Source organism: Crotalus tigris, unplaced genomic scaffold (genome assembly GCF_016545835.1).
Source record: "Crotalus tigris isolate CLP2741 ecotype Arizona unplaced genomic scaffold, ASM1654583v1 scf7180000024281.4978605, whole genome shotgun sequence".
NCBI classification, from domain to species: domain Eukaryota; kingdom Metazoa; phylum Chordata; class Lepidosauria; order Squamata; family Viperidae; genus Crotalus; species Crotalus tigris.
In genome coordinates this window covers 173,587-194,215 of record NW_024100453.1, presented here as the reverse complement: position 1 = coordinate 194,215, position 20,629 = coordinate 173,587, and the positions used below count along the sequence as shown (strand labels likewise).

At 41.6% G+C, this 20,629-nt stretch overlaps 1 protein-coding gene across 1 annotated transcript in view; it reads right to left on the bottom strand.

Moving 5' to 3' along the window:
- LOC120299171 (prickle-like protein 2) overlaps nt 1–17,324 on the bottom strand; it is a 143,239-nt gene extending 125,915 nt beyond the window's left edge. The window contains 1 exon segment of the mRNA XM_039323687.1: nt 16,547–17,324. The gene's annotated coding sequence lies outside the window, so the exon portion shown is untranslated.
- Nucleotides 17,325–20,629: the final 3,305 nt, after the last annotated feature.

Genomic DNA, 20,629 nt, shown 5'->3' with positions numbered 1-20,629 from the left:
CCATGACGTATGGTGTTCCTGACCCATACGTCCGTGGTGGTCTCTTCCCACTGGGGAGCAAACCCTGCTAGTCTGCCCCCTATGGGAAGGTCTGGGCGGGAGTCATCTGGTACGGCGGAAGGGGCGGTTGTTCCCCCGAAAGGGCCGTCTTCCCTGTGTTTGCCTATGTCTTGTGTTCTGTCTGTCCCCCTGTCTTTCCCTATCCTGTCTAGCTTGGAAGGGTTGGGAATTTTGAAAGTAGTTGACCCTGGCTTCCGTACGAAAGGATTGTTTCCTTCCCCAGGAGCCGGGTCTCTTGTCCTGCCTTTTAAGCATGTGTTTAAGGACCTTGCGCTTGTCCTTGTTCTCTGTCAGGTATGGCGTTAGTGCCTCACCAAACAGCTTTGCCCCTTGGTACGGAGCCGAAGCCAATTTCCACTTGGATTTGGTATCCGCCTGCCAGTTCTTTAGCCAGAGGATGCGCCTGCTCGTGTTGTTTGCCGCCATTGCCTTGGCTGAAAACTTGGTCGCTAAAAGTGTTGCGTCCGACGCATATTCCGTGGCCGCTACCATTTTGCTGAGTTCCTGGTGAGTGCGTATATCCTCCATGGGAACCCGGCCCTGTAACTCACGGAGCCAACAAAGTGTGGCTCTGGTGAAAAAGGACGCGGAGGTAGACGCCCTGGTAGCCCAAGCTATTGCCTGGTGCGTTCTCCTGTAGTTGGACTCACTCTTTCGGTCCTCGGCTTTAAGAGCCTCAGCAAAATCTCCTGATATGGCCGTGTCCGATATCAGGGGACCTATGGGTTCGTCCACCACCGGCACCTCCAATGTTCCCTCTAGCTCCCTTGCTACGTTAAATAGCTTCCTCTCCGCATTGCTAGGAAGCGGTAGGGAGGTTGGCGCTGCCCACTGTTTCCTTATTGTGTTTAGGAACATGGTCGGGCATGGTATGCGGTGTTGAGTGGTTACCTTTTCGGCGAACGTCGGCTCAGCCTCCGTGTCAACTGTGACAGGCTCCGCTGGTGTCCCATGCCCCAGATGGGCTGTGGCCTCAGCCTTGCGCAGAATAGTAACAAAAAGAGAAGGGTTAAACAGGCCGCTGAAGGACGGCCCTTGAGGTGAGGTGTCCTCCTCCTCCTCAGACATTTGAATCCCTTGTGACGTACCTGGCTGGTCCAGGTAAGCTTCCTCAGAGACCGACGAGTCTGAGATGGAGGAGAGGTCCTGATGGTCCTCCGTTTCCTCCCGATGCCTCGTTCTAAGTCCTAGAGGCTTGGCTTTTGAAGTTTGAGCCCTGGCCTCAAATGCACGGTCCACTGCCTGTGCTATTAGGGTAGCTAGCAGATCCCCCGTCAATGCAGGAGGAGTGACCATTGCCTGCGACCCTGCAGGTGCTGTGGTTAGCATGGTCCTCGGGGTTTCCTGTAACCTCCGTGGGGAGGGGGATCGGGAGAGCGATGAGAATTCGCCTATCCCACCCTCTGTTTGGGACTGTGATGAGTTCCCTAATGACCAAATGGCCCGTGGGGATGAAGGGAGACCCAGCGGTAGATCAGGACCTATTCCCCCATTCTGCCTATTTTCAATTCTGGCCCTTTTCTGGGCTCTGTCGAACTCTTTTTCTAGGGCTTGGTGTCTTCTGATTGCCTGTTTGTCAGCCTTCTTTGATGACTTCCTTGCAGCCTTCTAGGGGCTGCAGAGGATTCCGAATCCTCTGAAGCAGGTGCTCCAGAGGATGAAGGCGGGGCTCCAGTGGAGGGAATGATTGCTTCCTCCATTCTCCACTAACGCTGGGCCGCGATAGGGGGGACCCAGGTAGTAGGAGAGCTCCAACTTTGAGTAAGGACAGGCGCACTACTGGGGGCGTCTGGAACTCAGGAGCAGACTCTGCAAAATTGTCAGAGTTAGTCACTGTGCATGGATAAGAACAGGCACGCTAATGGGAATGCCTGGAACCCGGCTTGACTATGGTGGGTAAGGACAGGCACGCGACTGGGGATGCCTGGAACCCACCACTAAATCCAGAAGCGTACGGGCCACTAATGGGGGACCCGAAGTCTGGAAGGAGCTAAAGGCAACTAAACACGGTTAGTTATGAAAGGTTCTTATTTACTTTAGGTAGAAGATACCAAGTCCTGGAACCAGTAGCTATGTGTCTGATTTGAATGTCTATGAATGAATAATAGATGCTTTAGTACCCCAGTACTGCTTGCCTATTAATTCACTCCAGCGGCTGAACCTAGCTTTCTCAGGGAGCTTTAACTCCCCTGTTTGGACAAAAAATATGGCTGCCGCTGCCAGGAGACTACTGCGCATGTGTTAACAAGGCTGCCTATGCCACGTGCGGTTGTAACAAAGAGCTGCGCGTGCTTCCAGCTGTGCAGACAATGGCGCCTCGTTTAAAAAATCCTGAGCAGCCTGGAGTGAAAGACTGCTCCTTCGCACGCCAGCTGTTTCCCTTAATCAATCTCCCTCCCAGCATGCGTCCCCTTTGTCCTCCGCTTCCCTCGCTAACTGCTTGCCTTTCTGTCTTTTTTGTTTTGTTTGTTTTAAATGCGAGGGGTTGCCCGAGCCTCCCCGTTTGTTTAAGGCGGCTGCCGGCTGCTGGAAGGTGGCTGGGGTTTGGGTTAGGGAGGGCAGTTAGGGATTTCCCCCTTTTAAGTGGGGGTGGTTTCCCCTGTAGGAATCTGACTTCCTGAGTCTTACAATTTAGCAAGGAAATTTTTGAGTAATCAATTAAATTGAATTAAATTATCTCTAATTAACTTTTAAACTAAGCAATTTCAGCTACTAGAAAAAATCCCCCCCAATGGAAAGGAACTATACCTGCCCAGGAGCCAAAGTTGTAGGTCTGTCTGTATGGCGAGATCAGTCAAGACTAAGGATCATGGTCCAAGACGGGGCGTGGCAACTTTGGCTGACTGATCTGATTGGCCAGGAATACAGTCTCAACCCACTGCGTGGATTATCCATCTCCAGTGCTGGAGAATTTCATTTATTTTATGAGTAATGGATTTGTTTATAAAATTATGATGTTAAAGTTTGAAGAGAGTTAAGGGTTAGTATGATTTTGGTTATTGTATAATTAGTAAACTTAAGTAGATTATGTTTAATATGTTTGTATAACCCTGTACTTGGCTCTGGGAAGTTGGGGGGGAGGGGTGGGGGAGGATGGGTTGGAGGTTAAATAGGTCAGATAAGTAGAAATAGTTGTTTTTTTTGTATATAATATTGATGTTTTAACTTGGAGAGAGGAATTGCTCAGGCATTTCCCCTGGATCGCATCTGGAGAAGATAGGAAGAAGGGGACAAGTAAGTAGGAAGGTTGAGGAGAAGGAGGAGAGGGGGAGAGTGAGGAAGAAGAGGGAAAGTGGAAAGTGAGAGAAGAGGTTAGAGGGTGGATGCGGTTTGGGGGGAAATGGGTGAGCAATACCGAAAGTTGTATGTATAAATTTACTTTATTCTTTATCTGAAGTATTTTTATGAATGTAATGAAAAATTGAAAATAAAAAATCTTTTACAAAAAAAAAAAGAAAAAAGAAAGAAAATGTAATTCTCTACACAAAAGACGCTATAAAAGATTCATAGCAGAACCAGCTAGGAAAATTGGATTCCAATGAACCTGTGTTTACTTGAAAGGATTACCATGCTAGACTGAGGCCAAATATCATGCGGTGGCCACAAACCAGTACACACAAAGTCGTTCCTTGAGGGACTGATATGAATGAAAGGATCTGAGGCATCAGGAATGGGTCCTGCTCAGCTGCCAGAGAGTCTGTGGGATGTGGCAGTGTGCCCGGAGAACAGGCAGTGCCAAGAACTCCCAAAACAGCAACCAGGCAGTCTGATCTTCAGATTCTGAATTCTGCCAAACTGGATTGCCTTACTAGACTTTTTACTATTTAATGTCACAAGAGCCCAAAACAAGCTGACCTCAGCAAATTTCCTACGAAAGCCCCAGGTCCACCATGGGATTGACTTTTAATTTATTTGGGCTTGGTTGCTTCATGCAAGTGCGTCTTCAGATTCTTATCTGCTGAATCCCGCCGTGTTTCGATAATTATATACCAAGTTACTAGCATCTCTTGAGATAACATTTCTCTTGAAGTGATGAGTAAAAAACAGGGCTATGTCATATATGCATGCAGTAATACAGTGGTCGTGGAGGCACAGTGGTTAAAATGCAGTATTGCAGGCTAATTCTGTCCACTGCCAGCAGTTCGACTGTCACCGGCTCAAGGTTGACTCAGCGTTCCATCCTTCCAAGGTCGGTAAAATGAAGACCCAGATTGTTGGGGGCTATAGGCTGACTCTGTAAACTACTTAGAGAGGGCTAAGCACTATGAAACGGTATATAAATGTAAGTGTTATTGCTATGGCTTTTGCACCCCAATACGCTTTCTCGGGATAATGGTTTATACAGTTTATAAACCATAATAATAAACATGTATGTACTACTCCATCATCAAATGATACCAGAACCAACCAAAGGGTAAAAAAAAAATCAATAGATTATACATAGATGCAAGTAGGTTCACAGTGCAATGCGAGTGAATTTTATTTACTTATTTATTTTATTAAACTTATTTGCCACCCACCTCTCCATGATAGTCTTCGACTTACAACCATTTGTTTAACGACTCTTCATTTGTTTAACGACTCTTCGAAGTTACAACAGCTCTGAAAAAAATTACTTATAAGTAGTCCTCACATTTACAATTGTTGCAGCATCTCCATGGTCATGTGATTAAAATTCAGGCACTTAGCAACCAGCGTGTATTTATGACAGTTGCAGCATCCTGGGATCATGTGATCACCATTTGCAACTTCTCAGTTGGCTTCCGATAAGTAAAGTCAATGGGAGAAGCAGGATTCTCTTAACAACCTCATGTTTCATTTAATAAATGCTGTGATTTGCTTAACAACCATGGTTTTAAAAAAAAAGATTGAAAAATTAGGCGCAACTCATTCAAAAATTGCCTTGTTTAGCAACAGAAATTGTGGTCCAATTGTGGTTGTATGTCGAGGATTACCTGTACAATATTTCATATTAGAAATACAGAAACTTAAAGAAAGGAATTTCATTAAAGTAAGTTCCAGTTTTCGGGGGCGGGGGGAAGTGTTTCTCATAGTTATAATACTTATGGAGATGAGGATGTCCAGTTGTTTCAAAATCTGGGCAACAGCCCTTACCCTCTGGACAGACTTATAAAGATGATGATGACGATAATAATAATAATAATAATAATAATAATAATAATAATAATAATAGTAATAATAATCCTTTGCTCAAAGGTGCTCATCAAAAATGAAGACATAAGCTTTAGTATATCCAAAGGGAAAAGACTCAGAAAAGGAAAACGTAATAGGTGGCCTGTTTTTAATCTCAATACAGACAGATTTGTAATAATTTTTTTAAATACTCCCCCCCTTTCTTCTTTGTTCATTTATTCTTTTCTATTCTTTTTTTTTAAAGACTGTGTGCCCTGCCAGTGCCTGTTTTTTAATATATCTACATGCTGGCTGGGGGATTACAGGAACTGAAGTCCTGCACATCAGGAAGTGTAGAACTGCACTTAAATCTCAGAATGCATTATCTATATAATGTAAACTGTAAATTCCTGATTGGCCTATTCATTGGCCTGTCATGGAAATGAAATACAGAAACTCACGCTAACATAACTGTTCTGCATCAGATGCGAAACGCTGTCCAAGAGCTTTATTAAATCCAGAAAACTCAGTAAGATTCTCATGAAGCCCTTTGAATAAGCAAACTATGAGCAAATGACTATTCCAACTGGGGCATGTGTTCCTGTGACTTGCAAGTCACAGGAAATAAATTGCTGAGTGGGATGCTGAAACACAAGACACTGGCTTATGTTAAACCAGGCCATTTGTCCATCTGGCTGAGTACTTATCTGTTCTCGCTGGTAGTGGCTTTCCCAGGCTACAGACAGGAATTTTGCTCTGCTCTATCTGGAGACAGTGGGGATTGGCTTAATCTACATGTATTGCAAACTATGCTCATTGCCAATAAAATGTTCCTTTCTTATTACTAGGTTGGCAGTAACTGGATTTAATGTCTAACGCACACAGAACTAATGAGGTACCCAGGGGTTCAACCCTCAGGCTCCTTGGCCCTATTATTGGCTAGCTGATTTTATTCTTTTCAAAGCTTCTTGTGTTTTTATTTATATAAATGGAAAGCTGGCATGTATTAAATTATGGCCTTACTCCTAAGACCATGTTTTTATATTTATTCTAAATTATCATATTCATTAACAAAGAAACATTTGGAGTTCATAAACCCCAGAAATATTTTTGGAAAATAAAAATGTAGAATTGTGTCCAACTGTCCAGCTAAATGATTTAACTGTGAAGGATGGTAATGATGGGGATGGAATAAATAATCACTGCTCTTCACTTCTTTTAACATGGTTTAGAATACTTTTTTAAAGCTGACCTTGAAAACATATCTAATTGTACCTTATTTACTTTTTTCTATGTTTATATTACATATGTTTTAGTTCTATTTTTCATGTACACTTCATATTTTACTGTTATTTTGGGGACTTTCTGTGCCACTGAAGTACCTAGAGATAGTTTCTTTTTAAAAAAAAAATATCTTTTTTAAGAAATAAAACTTTGGATGGCAATATGATGATACAGAAAGGGTTGCACACAAAAATTCTGCATCTGCCATATTGCTAAATTATTGCTTCTTAATGAAACTAAAGTATTTTTGTCTCCAAATGAGGATAATATGCTAAATATTGCAACTTTTGAAACTCCTACAGTCCTAGACTTTGGGCCTTAGAAAAGTGATTAATTGAGAAACATCTTACAGGGAGGTTTTTCCCTTTTCAGAATCTCAAGATCAGGAGCTTGAAAAAGAACTTTAATGGAACACAGTAACAAATCAGTTTTTATCTCTACTTGAAATAAGGCAACTTTCTACCACAAAATTGTTTACAAGAAGATTGTTATCCCAACTGCTTTGAAAAGCCTAAGTAAGGCTAAAAATGGAATGGGGCAGGGGTAGGCAACCTTGGCTCTTTTTTAACTCGTGGACTTCAACTCCCAGAATTCTGAGCCAGCATGGCTCAGCTTGGAAACCTCTCCCTTTCCCCTCAGCATGGCTGGCTCAGGAATTCTGGGAGTTGAAGTCCACAAGTCATAAAAGAGCCAAGGTTGCCTACCCCTGGACTAGGGTTTGAGAGGATGTATTTTCTTGCTTGTTTCTTTATCTATAAAATGCATTTGGCTGTCCAACTCACTCACCATGACTGCAGGTGGCTTACAGAAATAAAACCCTAAATACAAAAACCCAACAAACCTGCACTCTCCTGGCGACAAAAATCAAACAAAACACTTAATGAACTTCATACCACCTTGGGGTCCACAAAACCATTAGCAAAACCATATTCTTCAAAAGAATATCAAGGTGGGGGGCAATCTTTTCTGCACAAGGGTGATGTTCCACAGGGAGAGAGCCACCACAGAGAAGTTTCTTCCTTTTGGTCCCACTAGACGGCCCTCCTTAAAAGAGAGAACCCATAACCTATCCTATCACTCTGCTCAGGTGGGTCAGGTAGATGTAATTGGGAAAAGACTGCCCTGCAAATAACCTAGTCCAAAGCCAACATGATCGCCAACGTCCAATAACGGATATGGCAGGAGGAGGAGGAGGAGGAGGAGGAGGAGGAGGAGGAGGAGGAGGAGGAGGAGGAGGAGGAGAAGAAGAAGAAGAAGAAGAAGAAGAAGAAGAAGAAGACGAAGAAGAAGAAGAAGAAGAAGAAGAAGAAGAAGAAGAAGAAGAAGAAGAAGAAGAAGAAGAAGAAGAAGAAGAAGAAGAAGAAGAAGAAGAAGAAGAAGAAGAAGAAGAAGAAGAAGAAGAAGAAGAAGAAAGCCATGTAGGGCTTTAATGGTGACAACTAGCACCTTAAATTGGACCTGGAAGCAAATCAACAAGCAATGCAACTCCAGCAAGACAGGTGACACGTGTGCAAATCCAGATTTGCACAAAACCATGTGGGCTGCTGCATTTTGAATCAACGGAAGCTTCTGGATACTTTTCAAAGGCAGCCCCATGTAGAGTGCATTGCATTTTAATGTTTCAAACACCCAGATATCTTTTTGCTTTGACACTGAATTCCTCAGCACTGAAAGCAGTGCCTAACTTCTGGTTAAGGTTAAATATCCTCCACCTGGGCTGCCTCCTCTGATATTTACTGATAATTTCCAGTTGAAATGGATGAGGGCCATTCCAGGGAAACTTATGTCATATTATCTTGCCACAAAACTTCCAGGAACAGCAACAGTGCTAGAGTATTTGGCTCTAAAGTATCAGAAATGAATTAGGTTAAAAACCAAAACCAAACTTTAAAATATAGGAACCTGTAACTCTGCCGTGAACTATCGTGTTGCCATACTGTTTTATTTCTGCCCAACTTCTGGAAAGCATTTTCCTGAGCATCTTTGACGTCCTGCCATCTGTTTCCTTAGATGGCAGATTTAATAATTTGCCTTTTAATGAATGCATTTTTCCTTGAGGCTCTGGAGCTGCTGAAACAGTTGGCCCTGTTCTTTCCTAGTGAATCACAGAAACGTTGAATTCTAGAGTTGGAAGGACACACAAGAATGGATCTAACGCTTTTACCAACTGTGTTCTGTAGAATCCCACGGCTCCTGAGAGACTAAGGAGGCAAAAGTAAATTCACTCAAACGCAGCCAATTTTCTATTACCAGAGCTCTGACTCTCAATCAAGGGTTCTTCTTTTGATTTTTAAAATAACAGATTATACAGCCTGAAAAAGTTCAAAAAGTCTGATCTGGGCTAATCCCCTGCAATTGTGCTGAAACCCAATTAAACCATCCAGGAGATACGATTGTCCAGACTACTACATTTTTATAGAGAGATACCTGTTACCTTGTTTACCTTATTTTTTCTGGAGTTTCAGAAGATTTTCATTTAAAAAAAAAAAACTTAAGATAAGCAATCTGTTATTCCTGACATGTTATCTGGCTCTCTGTGTTAAAGCCAGTCAAAAGATTGTTGCCAATTTGTCTAGCATCTGCAAGTAGGTCATTCTTGCATTTTCATGTATTTATTTATTTTTATAGAGTTCATATTTATATGTATGTGCTGTTGATTGGGAATGATAATATGTTACAAGCTTAGTAATGATTATTAACAATGGCAACTACAACTTTAACATTTTGAGCTTATGAGCAAGAAGTTAGACCTCTTTTGATCTGATCAAAAGAGTTCAGATCAGAAAGATTTCAATTCTCATTCACTTAAATATTTTGCTAGGAATAAGAAGATATGATTTTTTTTGGATCTTATTTGTTTAGGTAGCAGTAAATCACAGCTCCGTGGGAGATAAAGAGGCTTGACACTACTCGTAATAATCAGCTGAAGTTGAAGAAATGCATTTAATAATAGATGGGCAATAATTGTTGGGTGATCTGAGTCAGCTCTTTGGATACAAATGCCTTTACACTGATTTGATTAAGTCTAAATACTCCTTAAGTATAAGAGACACAGATTCTTTTAACATATTTAGACATTCAACCATTTCAACCATGTTAACCAAAATGAAATCCATTTCATCTTTTTTTATCAACTTAGTCCAGCTAACATGATGTCTGCATAGTGCCATGACATCATTCTACCAAGGGCATACTTGTGACATTTTGTATCACATGACTCAAGTGTGCAATTCACATCATACCTACACATATCACAAAATCTTTTCTCAAGATGATCCCAGTAAAACACAATTACATATAGAAATAACAGAATCCGGAAATGTCTGCCTCCATTCATATTTTAGGCTTTGTCTTTTCATGCAAATAAATACAATATGCCCAGTTTAAGGACTGGGGAAAAGTAAACTGATATAATTCCAGAATTGCACAATGGTGAACCTATAACATGGAAGCATTTCAGTAGTCTTTTCAGTTAACGTGAAGCAAAATGTTTTACAGCTGATTCATTTCAGTGCAACCTTGAAAACTGAACTTCTTTACTTTTATTATTTTATTTCTATGGTTGTCCATTTCAGCCAAGTGACTATGTAGGTCTTCAACAGAAATTGAACAATGGATATTGACTTGCAACTTAAACTATGAAAGGTTGATCTCTACTATAGCTAAGTTAGTATTGTCCACACCTAAAGTCATGTGAAAAAGTAAGAGAACCCTTTTAGAGTTCTATTGTTCTACAAGTCAGGACATAGTAAAAATCATCAGGTTCTTAGCAATTCTTAAAAGTAGGTAAATACAACCTCAGATGAACAACAACACATGATATATTACACCATATCATTATTTATTTTAGAAAAAGAAAGCCAAAATGGAGAAGACTAAGCATGGTAAAGAGGATTCTTACTTTTTCACATGACTCTACAATGATGTGAGAGACTGATAAAAGTCATAAAGAAAACAATTATTTCCAAGTTATTGCTGCTAAAAGTGGTTCTACAAGCTATTGAATCATAAGGTGTACTTAAATTTTTCATACAGGGCTTCTCCATTTTGGCTTTCTTTTTGCAAAATAAATGATGGCATGCTGTATGTCATGTGTTTATGTCATGTGTTTTGTTACCTGCTTTTAAGAATTTGTAAGGACCATATGATTTTTACTAAGTTCTGTTACATAAGCCATAGAACTCAAAGTACTTACTTTTTCACATGACTGCAAATATACTACCAAGGGAGTTAAAGCAACCTCAGAAAGGGACTTATATTCCCATACTGGGAGAACTAAATGGGTTTTAATCTGGTATGTTAAACCTACAAAATCAGTTTCAGCCAAAGAGAAAATAATTAAAGGTTGTACACCGATGGCATTTAACATCTATAATGCTTAATCAGATAGATAGATACATAGTTCATAACTATTAGTGATATCTGTAAAAATACGACTCCTGGGTACATTCATTTTACAAAATAAATAACTCACGATCACCAGGAGAATCCAATCAGGAAAAACTTTTAATAAAACCAAGCTTTCATCGGAAACTTCTGACATCGTCAGGGTTGGGGCTAGTTGACGGGAGCAACCTATATAGGCAGCCTTATATAGGTTGCTCCTGTCAACTAGCCCCAACCCTGACGATGTCGGAAGTTTCCGATGAAAACTTGGTTTTATTAAAAGTTTTTCCTGATTCGATTCTCCTGGTGATCGTGAGTTATTTATTTTGTAATATAGTTCATAACTATAAGAACTTCTAGTGAACAAAATGTATACAAGAAGAAATTCACTATCATCTTTGGTGGCAGTGTTCAAACATTCTGGAAAATAACCTTTCAGGAATGGAGTGTAATTATTCAAAATGTAATCATTATGTACCGCACTTGGGGCTTTTTTTAAATCACTGTTTGAATCTCCAAATGAAAATCTATTAGACCTAAATGCCTTGTTTCCTTTTTTATTACAGCCTGGTAGTTGTTTCTTTATTTGTATCCTGCTTTTTTTTATTTTTACAAATAACTCAGGACAGCGAACATATATCCAACACACCTCCCCCTCCTATTTTCTACACAACCACAACCTGTTGAGATGGGTTGGGTTGAGAGAAAGCATTGTAACTTATCCTTGGAAAGATAAAAACTAATATGCAATTAAAAGCTGGTCCAAAGTTATATGGCAACTGGCAATAGTAAAAGAGTATCTCATAAAATAAAATATAGTTTATTCATACTTAAGTTTATTTCACTATTGAATGACCAACTTTTAGAAAATCTATTTTTAGTGGATATATTGATTATAGATGGATCATGCTATACTTTTCTTGCTACATTCTAATTCCTTTATAATTATTCCCTTCTTTATTTTAGGCAGACACACACATACTTATGTATGTTGACATATAAATGTGTTTTTGTGTGTGTGTGCAGGTGCAGAACAAGGTAATCAAATCTGGCAGACTAAAGGAGCAAGCCAGAACTATCTAATCAGTTTGTTGCTAAAAACCGCACTCCCCATAATTGTTGTTTTGTGGGAAAGCGAGCCAGATGACACCTGCAACTTGCTTTCAAAATTATGCAGTGCCCCAAAAGGTTTGCTGACAAACAAGGTCAGCTTCAAATAGATTTGCAGATAGTGTTCAGAGAGTAGAAACAGACCAAGAAATAGTTTGAAGAAAAGGAGTATATATTTTAGGGGCCAGATCATCTCCCAGCATTTATCAGAACCACGGCAATCCTTTATGTACAGCATATCTTTGTGTTTCATGAAAGAAAAAATTTGTTCCCCTAATTGCAAAGATCAGAGGCCCAATTCTATATTTGATTGCCCAGGCTGTGGTGCTATTGTGAAAGGAAATGAAGACTCTGACATTTTTAACATTATTGCTCAGAGTAGGTCTTTGACTTGCAACAATTATTCATTGCTTAAAAATGCATAAAAAAGTATTCCGACTTTCATTGTCTTTGGCTGCTGCTATCATTTGCAATTTGGCCTTTTCTCTCTGTTATACTTTTGGTTCTGACTCCTTTACTGCTAATTCTTGGAATACTAATTAGGATAGTAGAGGCAACCTAAATAAATGACCTTCAGAAAGCATTAATCCCAGATTTGCCCATTTTACTATCATGGAAAGAAGCTCATCCCAAGGAAACATGAGTGGTCCAGCGGCATCCAATTATCTTCCTACAAGATTTCAACCTGTCTCACTGATGTGATTTTCCAAAACCCAATTAACACTAGCTGCTGAAGTCCTGTCAGATGTCTCTATTTTGGCTATAGTTTGGTGCCAATGAATTATTTTTATGCCATAGCAACTGGAATAATATGATCCCCCAATACAGGAAGACTGAAGAGGGGGAAAAATTATTTGCTTCCAATATTATATTCTTAATTAACTGAAGAGAGCTCAAGATTTTCCAGTCTTTCCGGAAACAAACAGATCAGTTTGTAATGAATTTTGCCTGCTGTCATATATGGAGAATTAAAAGCCACTCCCATACGGTTGCCAAAAATACTATCCAGAATTCAAGGACATCTTGATAGGCCACTGCTACATGGCAAACATAAGCAAGCTGCTGGTTCCCATTTCGGATTCTAATACCCATGATCCTTAGCCAATAGAACTACTGGCTGGAGCCTAAGGAAGCTGAAATTCAAAATATCTGACACATAGGTTACTTATCTCTGCTATATGCCATGGCTCTATCTAAGATATTTATTATTAAATAAAGAAATGCATCTTGACCTTATGGGGCAAAATTGTCAGAACAAAATGTGGAGTTCTTTTCCATACAATGGAATTCAATTGGACTTCTAACTAGAGATGATTACTTAGTGCTTTCTTCTCCTTTTTTTTTTTTTGCTGCATCCCCTATAATTCTTGTGGTTATCTCAGTTTAATTCCTTCACATTTTTACAGTAGGGGCAATTGTCCGGGGACCAAGGAAACAATAAGACTTTGGCTGTAGCATTGAAAGCTTTTCTCCAAGTCACATGTGAAAGCCAGAATATGTCTAGTTAAATTCCTTTACATTTTGTTTTGAGTCAGAGATAGCAAGCTTTTGAAAGCACTATCCCTCTGCAGTTATAATTTGAAAATTGTGTGGGGGCAGGAGGTGGGGGGGGAGGATGGAAAGCACTATTGCTATTGGGAAATGAGGGTCTGATTGGGTTCACAGCTGGGAACAGGAAGGAACGTCCTACTTAGCAGGTCTGTGCCAGACAGCTTCAAAAGCAGTGTCATAACAGAGCTTGTTGCCACTGCAACCACGGCTGCATCTCACAGAACAAAAGGCATCTTAATGATGCTCTGCAATCCAACCCTGTATTTTTGTTTCTTGTGCCTACATGCAGGGTAACTTTGGCAAATGGTGGTGATGGATGAAAGCAGAGCAAGGTTACAGATGTGGTGGGGGATCGTTCGGCCTGCTCTCCATGTTTCAAGTGACACACTTTCAACATTGCAAACTTACAAAGTGTTCCCCCACCAACAAAGTTGGGTGTGAAGTTAGCTTAGCTCTTTAAGACAAATGGGAATAATACATGCCGGAGAATAATATCCATTTGCAAGGCTCCCGGTGCATCTATCAGATCATGATTCCTACTATCTTCCTTTTATAGTCTTGTACCAGGTTTGTCCCAAGGGTTTTGAATGCTTGGCTTTGCAAGGTGGGTAATATTAAAAATTTTCATATGGGAGGGCTGTAAAATGCAACCTCAAGCAACCTTGCAAACTTAGCAAGAGCTGTCATAGATCTACCAGCAATGCAAACCGCACCGTCATGTGCACTGAGCAGATGCTAGCATTTAAATGCACTTTTTAGCAAGGAGGCAGAATGGGGGGGGGGAAGAGAAATCTTAGGGAGAAATGGACCTTTGGATATACTTTATTTCCACAGCACTTTGTGCAGTATGAGTGTGCTTTGAAAGGCTTGCAATGCTGGGTGTGTGTGCGCGTGTGCACATTTTTTTAAACCTACTTTCTGAATCAGCAAGATAGCATTGCAACTCAATAAAGTCCTTCATCGCTAGATAAACAGAGCCATTTGCCCTCCCCATGAATGAATTATTCTATCTTCCAGATTCCTGCTTTGTTTTAAACCTTACTGGAGTCCATCTACATGTCTGCAACTCTAGCATGAAGGCACTTTAACATTTTCAATGCTGATGCATAGCTAAATCTGCTGCCAAGGAAGAGAACTTGGGAGGGGGGGATGGTAGATGGCAAGCTTTATAAGTGCACTCCTGCTAAAGGGGAAGGAAAGCAAGTTGGGAGTTCTACAATTGCACACAAAGACAATAGTATCTCACCGTGCCACCTTGGCAAGCAGCAGCCTTTGGATCCTCTAAGGTTCCCACCACCTATGTTGGCGCTTCAGAGGATGAGATGAAAGAGACTCTTGAATTAGAACCGGACACAAAACTCTTGTTTGGAAGCCATGTTGCATTAGAATGATGACAAGCTTTAGAAAAGCTTTTAACCACACTCTGTTAGCTTGTACTAGCATCAGATGCCTTTCCTACCACTCTGCAATTGTTCACAGTGCTTCTCTTCCTCCAAACCCTTTTACTATCTTAGACATTCCATTCCGAATGTTTGCTCTGGCAATTCTTCTCGGAAATTGTTTTGCAAGGACCCCCACCCTCCTCCCCGCCGCCTCCCACAGCCTCAGTGCTATTTTTGATATAAAACCACGACAACAAGGACAGTCTTCATGTGCAAGGTAGAGGAAGGTTGTGTATTTAAACTCTCCTGAGATTTAAGATTAACAAAACACACATAAATGGTTGTGGGGGTTCCTGACTTGTTCACTAACATCAGAAAGCTTCAGAGTCTTTTAAATATAGTAATTTATTCAAAAATTTGCTGTCCCTTATGATGAGCAGGGTTTTGAATACATTCAGGGGAAGAACTCGCACATCACCTGGAGCAAATGAAAATCATTCTGTTGAGGGGCCCCAAACTCATGACAAGAAGATAATGGAAAAGCATCCTTCAACAATCAGATGAAACATGCACAGACTTTTCTCCCTCAGTGGAAAAGCTACACAACTATCTCTGACCACCCATTTAACTCTTGGAATGAGATACCCTGATTTTCTTTCCTCCAGGCACTGTTCTGCGGAATGTGAAATACCATTAAAAAAAGAGCAGGATAAGTTCAGGACAGACCACTAACAAGGAACAACTGGGTTAAAGAAAACATCGACACTACCACAAAACAAAAACTAGGAAGGAGCACTTTTCAAGCTAGGCTCACTGGCATCTTCATATGATTCCATAATTCAAAGGTTGTCAATCATGGGAGTTGATTTCCAATACATTCCATTCCCAAGAACCAAGTCTGGGGAAACTGATTTGAGGGAGAAGAAGCAGGACAAACAAACCACTGAGGGGAAAAAAATCTTCCTAAGTTTCAGAGAACATAGCTGGCTGTTCAGGAAAATGATCACCCATCACCACCACCACACGGCTTGTTCCTAGCTGTATAAATATAAAACCATTAAATTAGTGACTCTAAAATCACTAACATTTCTGATGACGAACTCTTGCAGGAAAGAAAAGTGAACAGATGGGATGAAACGGGAATACACACCCACACACGACCTCACCCACAAACCATGTAACAGAATCTTTTTCCAACCTGATGCCTTCCGGATGAAGGGTGGCAATGCCAGACAGCACAGCAGCCCGGCATAATATCCGAGAGGAGGAAGGCTGCTCTGAGGGCTATTTCTGCACATCTGGCAGCCTGCCACGCACTTCGCAGAAGATCAACCCTGCTCCCTCCTCCTACGGAAAAAGAGACTCCGGTTGCCACTCCGAGTCTCAAGAGCTGAGCTGGAGATAGCGATGCAAAGTAACATCGAGCAAAGCCTTGCCCCGCTTTAAGCGGCCATCCTCGACCGCGGCTGCCTTCCCAATCCGAAGCTCACTTCCAAACCGGACGCGCTCCGAATCAACCCAGCGGAGAAGCCAAGCCCAACTTGTCACGTGACTCGCTCCCTATCCTACGACTGCGAAGCTTCCCAACCAGACCCCCCCCCTCGGAAATACCGAACTCCCCAACCAGCAGCATCCCTTACCTGTCCCCAGCCGCTCCAACGCTCCCAACGTCAGGAATGTTCTCTCCCTCTTTCTTTCGCTCTCTCTCGCCAATTCCACGAATTCTTTCCTTTCTGTCTTTAGTATTATTATTATTACGACTGTTACCTTTTTTTTTTTCAAACGGACTTTAGTTTTCTTCGGGGAGGACTAGCTGCTTGCAAAGCCCCAGAAAAAAAGCACAGCGTGGTTAAGTATCTCGCTCCCCCCTCTCTGTCTCTCTCTCGCTCTGTTTTTGCAGAAGCCTCGGAGTCGCTAGCGAGAGATTTCTCCAAATGAGCAACAGCAGGCTTCTTGTCAAAAAAAAAAAAAAAGCCTCTCGGGAGGTAGGCAGGCACGCACTCACATACAAAAAAACAAAAAACCCCGAAACCATAAGGGTGGCTTGAAAGGGGGGGAAGAAAAAAAATATCTGCCCGTCAGCGGGACGGTGGGGGCGAGTGAGCCCGCGCCTCGGCTCCAAAGCTCAGCATCGCTTTTCCCCGGGATCCGAGCTGGGGTTGGGGTTCTCTCGCCCTCCCGCCCCGCTCCTGCGTTCCTACAAGTCGGCTGCCTCTTCCAGCAATCCCGAGCAGTCCGGTCTGGATTTAGCGAATGACCGGCTCGAGCCAGCCAGGCTGGGTCCAGTCCGGAGCCCCTCCCATCCTCGCTCGCTCGCTCCCTCCCTCCCTCGCCGAATCCGAGCGGCTAGAGCAGCAGCCGCCTCCGAGGCCCGGGGCGGGCTCGGCTGCTCGCGCGCGCCGGGGCTCAGCACCCTCGCCGATGCAGAGCTCGCCTCGCTTCGCCTGCATGCTAATGAGCCCGCGTGATGTCAGCAAGTCAAAGCGCGTTTGGGCAGTTCGGCGAATTGGCTGGCCAAGCGCCTCGATTGGTTTACATGCAAATCAGGTTGTCCCTTTTTCAGTCTCTTGTAAAGCCAGCTCCTCGCCTTTGGGCCCTTCCACGCTTTTCCCTCCGGTCGGGGAGGCAGCGGAAGGAGGGGGGGGGAACCGTTGAGGTAAAACTGAATATATATATTTTTTATATATTTATTTATGGGGAAGGGAGAGAAGAAAGAGCTAGGATGCGTCTAAAATTAGGCGAGCTGCAGGATAGGATGGGTCGGTTCCCCCCCCCCCTGATTGTCAATTAGTCGCCCTTTGAGAGGTCTGCAAGCAGGTCCATATGGAGGGCGACTATCTCTTCAAAAATCTTGCTCTCCAACCCTGCATGGTTTTAACAGCTTGGCCTCAGAAAGGTACCAAGAATTCAGCATCATACAAAACTGCGGTTGGACAAACCTGGGTGCGTTTGCATTCACGCGCTTTTCGCGTTCACGCACACATTTGGCATTCGGTGGGTGCATTTGCAAAACATGTTTAACCACGTATATCTGCATTCACTTCAAAATACGATTATTTATTTATTTTGCTTAGAGCCTTGTGTTAGATTCTACCTCTTAAGTTAATTTATGATTTCAGCATTTTGTATGAGCCCAGGCTAATACACTTTAAATTAAGCATTCTGTGCAAATGTGGTCAGTGTTTTTTTATTAAGTGGCTGTTATTAATGCAGTGTCTCACAGGTAGGAACAACAGGTAAATAGAGGCCTTGCACACTGGCCTTTTTTAGTAGTGATTCTCTCTGTAATGAATGGGGAAAAAAAAGGAGGCACTGAATTCCCGCAAGACTTGAGCAAAGATGAAAAATGCTGCAGGCTCTTTTTAGAAAAGAGCCTGATTTAATGAATGCACATCTTATCAACCCAAATTTCTATAATGCTCCTGGGGAGATTTCTGATGCTGCCTTCAAAATTAGAACATATGATGTAGTTTACTACAGCTTGATATTTGCCAAATTAGTCCTCATTATTCATTCCTGCTTTTTTGGAATCCAAAGGCCACTCAAAGTTTAACAATCTTTTTTTTTTAAGTTTAAACTAGGATAAAGCTGGTTAAAAATCACTATCATTTAATTCAGATGGAAAAAAGTTTTGTGACAGAGAAGATCTTGGCTCTTTTCCAGAACAGAAAAAGTGGGGACTGGCCACAAATCCCAGGGAGCACATACCAGCACTTGGGAGCTGCACAGGAGAAAGATCTCCCCTATCAACATGAAGATGTCTTTAAGAGAGCTCTACTGCTGATCATAATGTCTAAACAGGCTCATTCTAAAATAGCCAGTTCCATGTGTGCATAGACCACAAGCTGCTTAAGATCTTGGAAGGTAAAAACCAACTATTTAAATTTAAGTAGCAACCTAAATGCAACTGGCAAGTAGGTAGTACAGGACTGCCAACAATGCAAGCTTTGCTGGATCATGTATTAGTCAATAGCCTAACTGAAGCTTCTAGACATCCATCAGAATTATTCCTATGTAGAACCTACTTCAGTATTCAAGCCTCACTATAAGACAAAAACGTTAAGGTCAACCAGCTCTGGAACAGCTGCATGATGTGCATCTACTTCCTGCCATTATCACCACAGGAGAATTCAGAGATAACCTGGAGTCAAAAAGTGGACCTTATTCAGGACGTTCAACTCTAAATTAAGCAAGCAATTGGCCAATTGCTACACAGGCAATCCTTAAATTAAAAATCACAATCACAGTTTATGTTGATAAGAATAACAATAGTTAAGTGAGCTGGGCCTTTTTATGACCTTTGTTGCTATGGCTGTAAAGCGAAACTCTTAACAGTTGTTAAGTGAATCCATGTGGTTGTTCAATGAATCAAGCTTTCTCCATTGACTTTGCTTGTTGGAAGCCAGCTGGGAAGGTCTCAAATGGTGTCCATGTGACCCCAGGATGTTGCAACAGTTGCAAATACATGTCAGTTGCCAAACCCCCAAATTTTGATCATGGGACCATGGGAATGCTGTGATGGTCATTAATTGCATAGACCAATTGCAAATCATTTTTTACAATGAGTGGTCACTAAATGAATGGTTATGAGTTGAGGATGACCTTTGTCTATATCTCTGCCTTGCTTGGATTTTAGCTGGCAAAACAGAAATAAGGAAGTTGGAATCCAGCTTGGAGTACATCTGGTTTGGGAAAGATTGATCTAAGCCTAAGTCCATCTACCATCTGCTTACTGAACGTGCCAGATCCTTTTAATTGAAAGTATTCCATGCAGTGGTATAGTTAATAGTTATAGTTTGTACAAAATCTTCTGCTTTGCTCCATATCCTTTTGAAAAGGCCACATTCCACTGCTGTCCAATTTTCAAAACTAGCTAACACAACTAGCAAAGAAACAAGCAAGCCTTTAATAACGTTGATTAAAACAGAAGAAATGCTCTCTGTGCAGGCAGCTCACCTTTCAAAGTCCCATATAGCACCTTTCAAAGTCCCATAGTCCAATAAAACTGAGATTGTTTCTGCTAAGGTTGTGGTGAACATCTTGCCATAAAATGTGTAGAATATGGAAAGGGATAAGAATGTCTCTGAGCAAAAAAAGAATAAAATAACTATATTAAATTTAGGTGGCCCACTGGCTAGACTACATATTTAAAAATAGGATGCAGTGAATGAAAAAAAAAACCTGGTGGTGGAGCCTGGTCTGTTTATGATTTCTCAGGTGTTAAAGACACATTTCGTCTGTCGTCGCTGGATTTTTGAACTCTGGATTTTAGACAGGAGGTCCAGACCTGTGATCTGCACTCTGCCAATGCTCTACTTTTCTGGCAGCCTGTCTGTAGTGTTATCTAAAAAGAATCACCTGCACTAGCAACGTTTTGTTAGGATTTGCCAATCAAAGTAACCTAAGGCAGCACTTTTCACAGAGGCGCCAACTGAATAGGACTTGTTTTCAACTCCTCCATCTATATTTTCTCTGGACTTTCTTCCCCGGTAAAATTCATTTTCCCATTTTGAAAATCTTTTAAAATATATACCTCCTCCTTTGCCAAGATTCAAAGCAGATACCTCAAAAACACAGAAAAAGCAAAGCCTAGCAAATAATGTGAGATCAATATGTTGAAAGAATCTCACAAACCCTGTTTCTCTCCATATCTCTGTTGCACTGCAAATCAATAGGATTTCTTAATAACAGAAATTAGGATTGTCAGAATGGTGTCTGAAGCT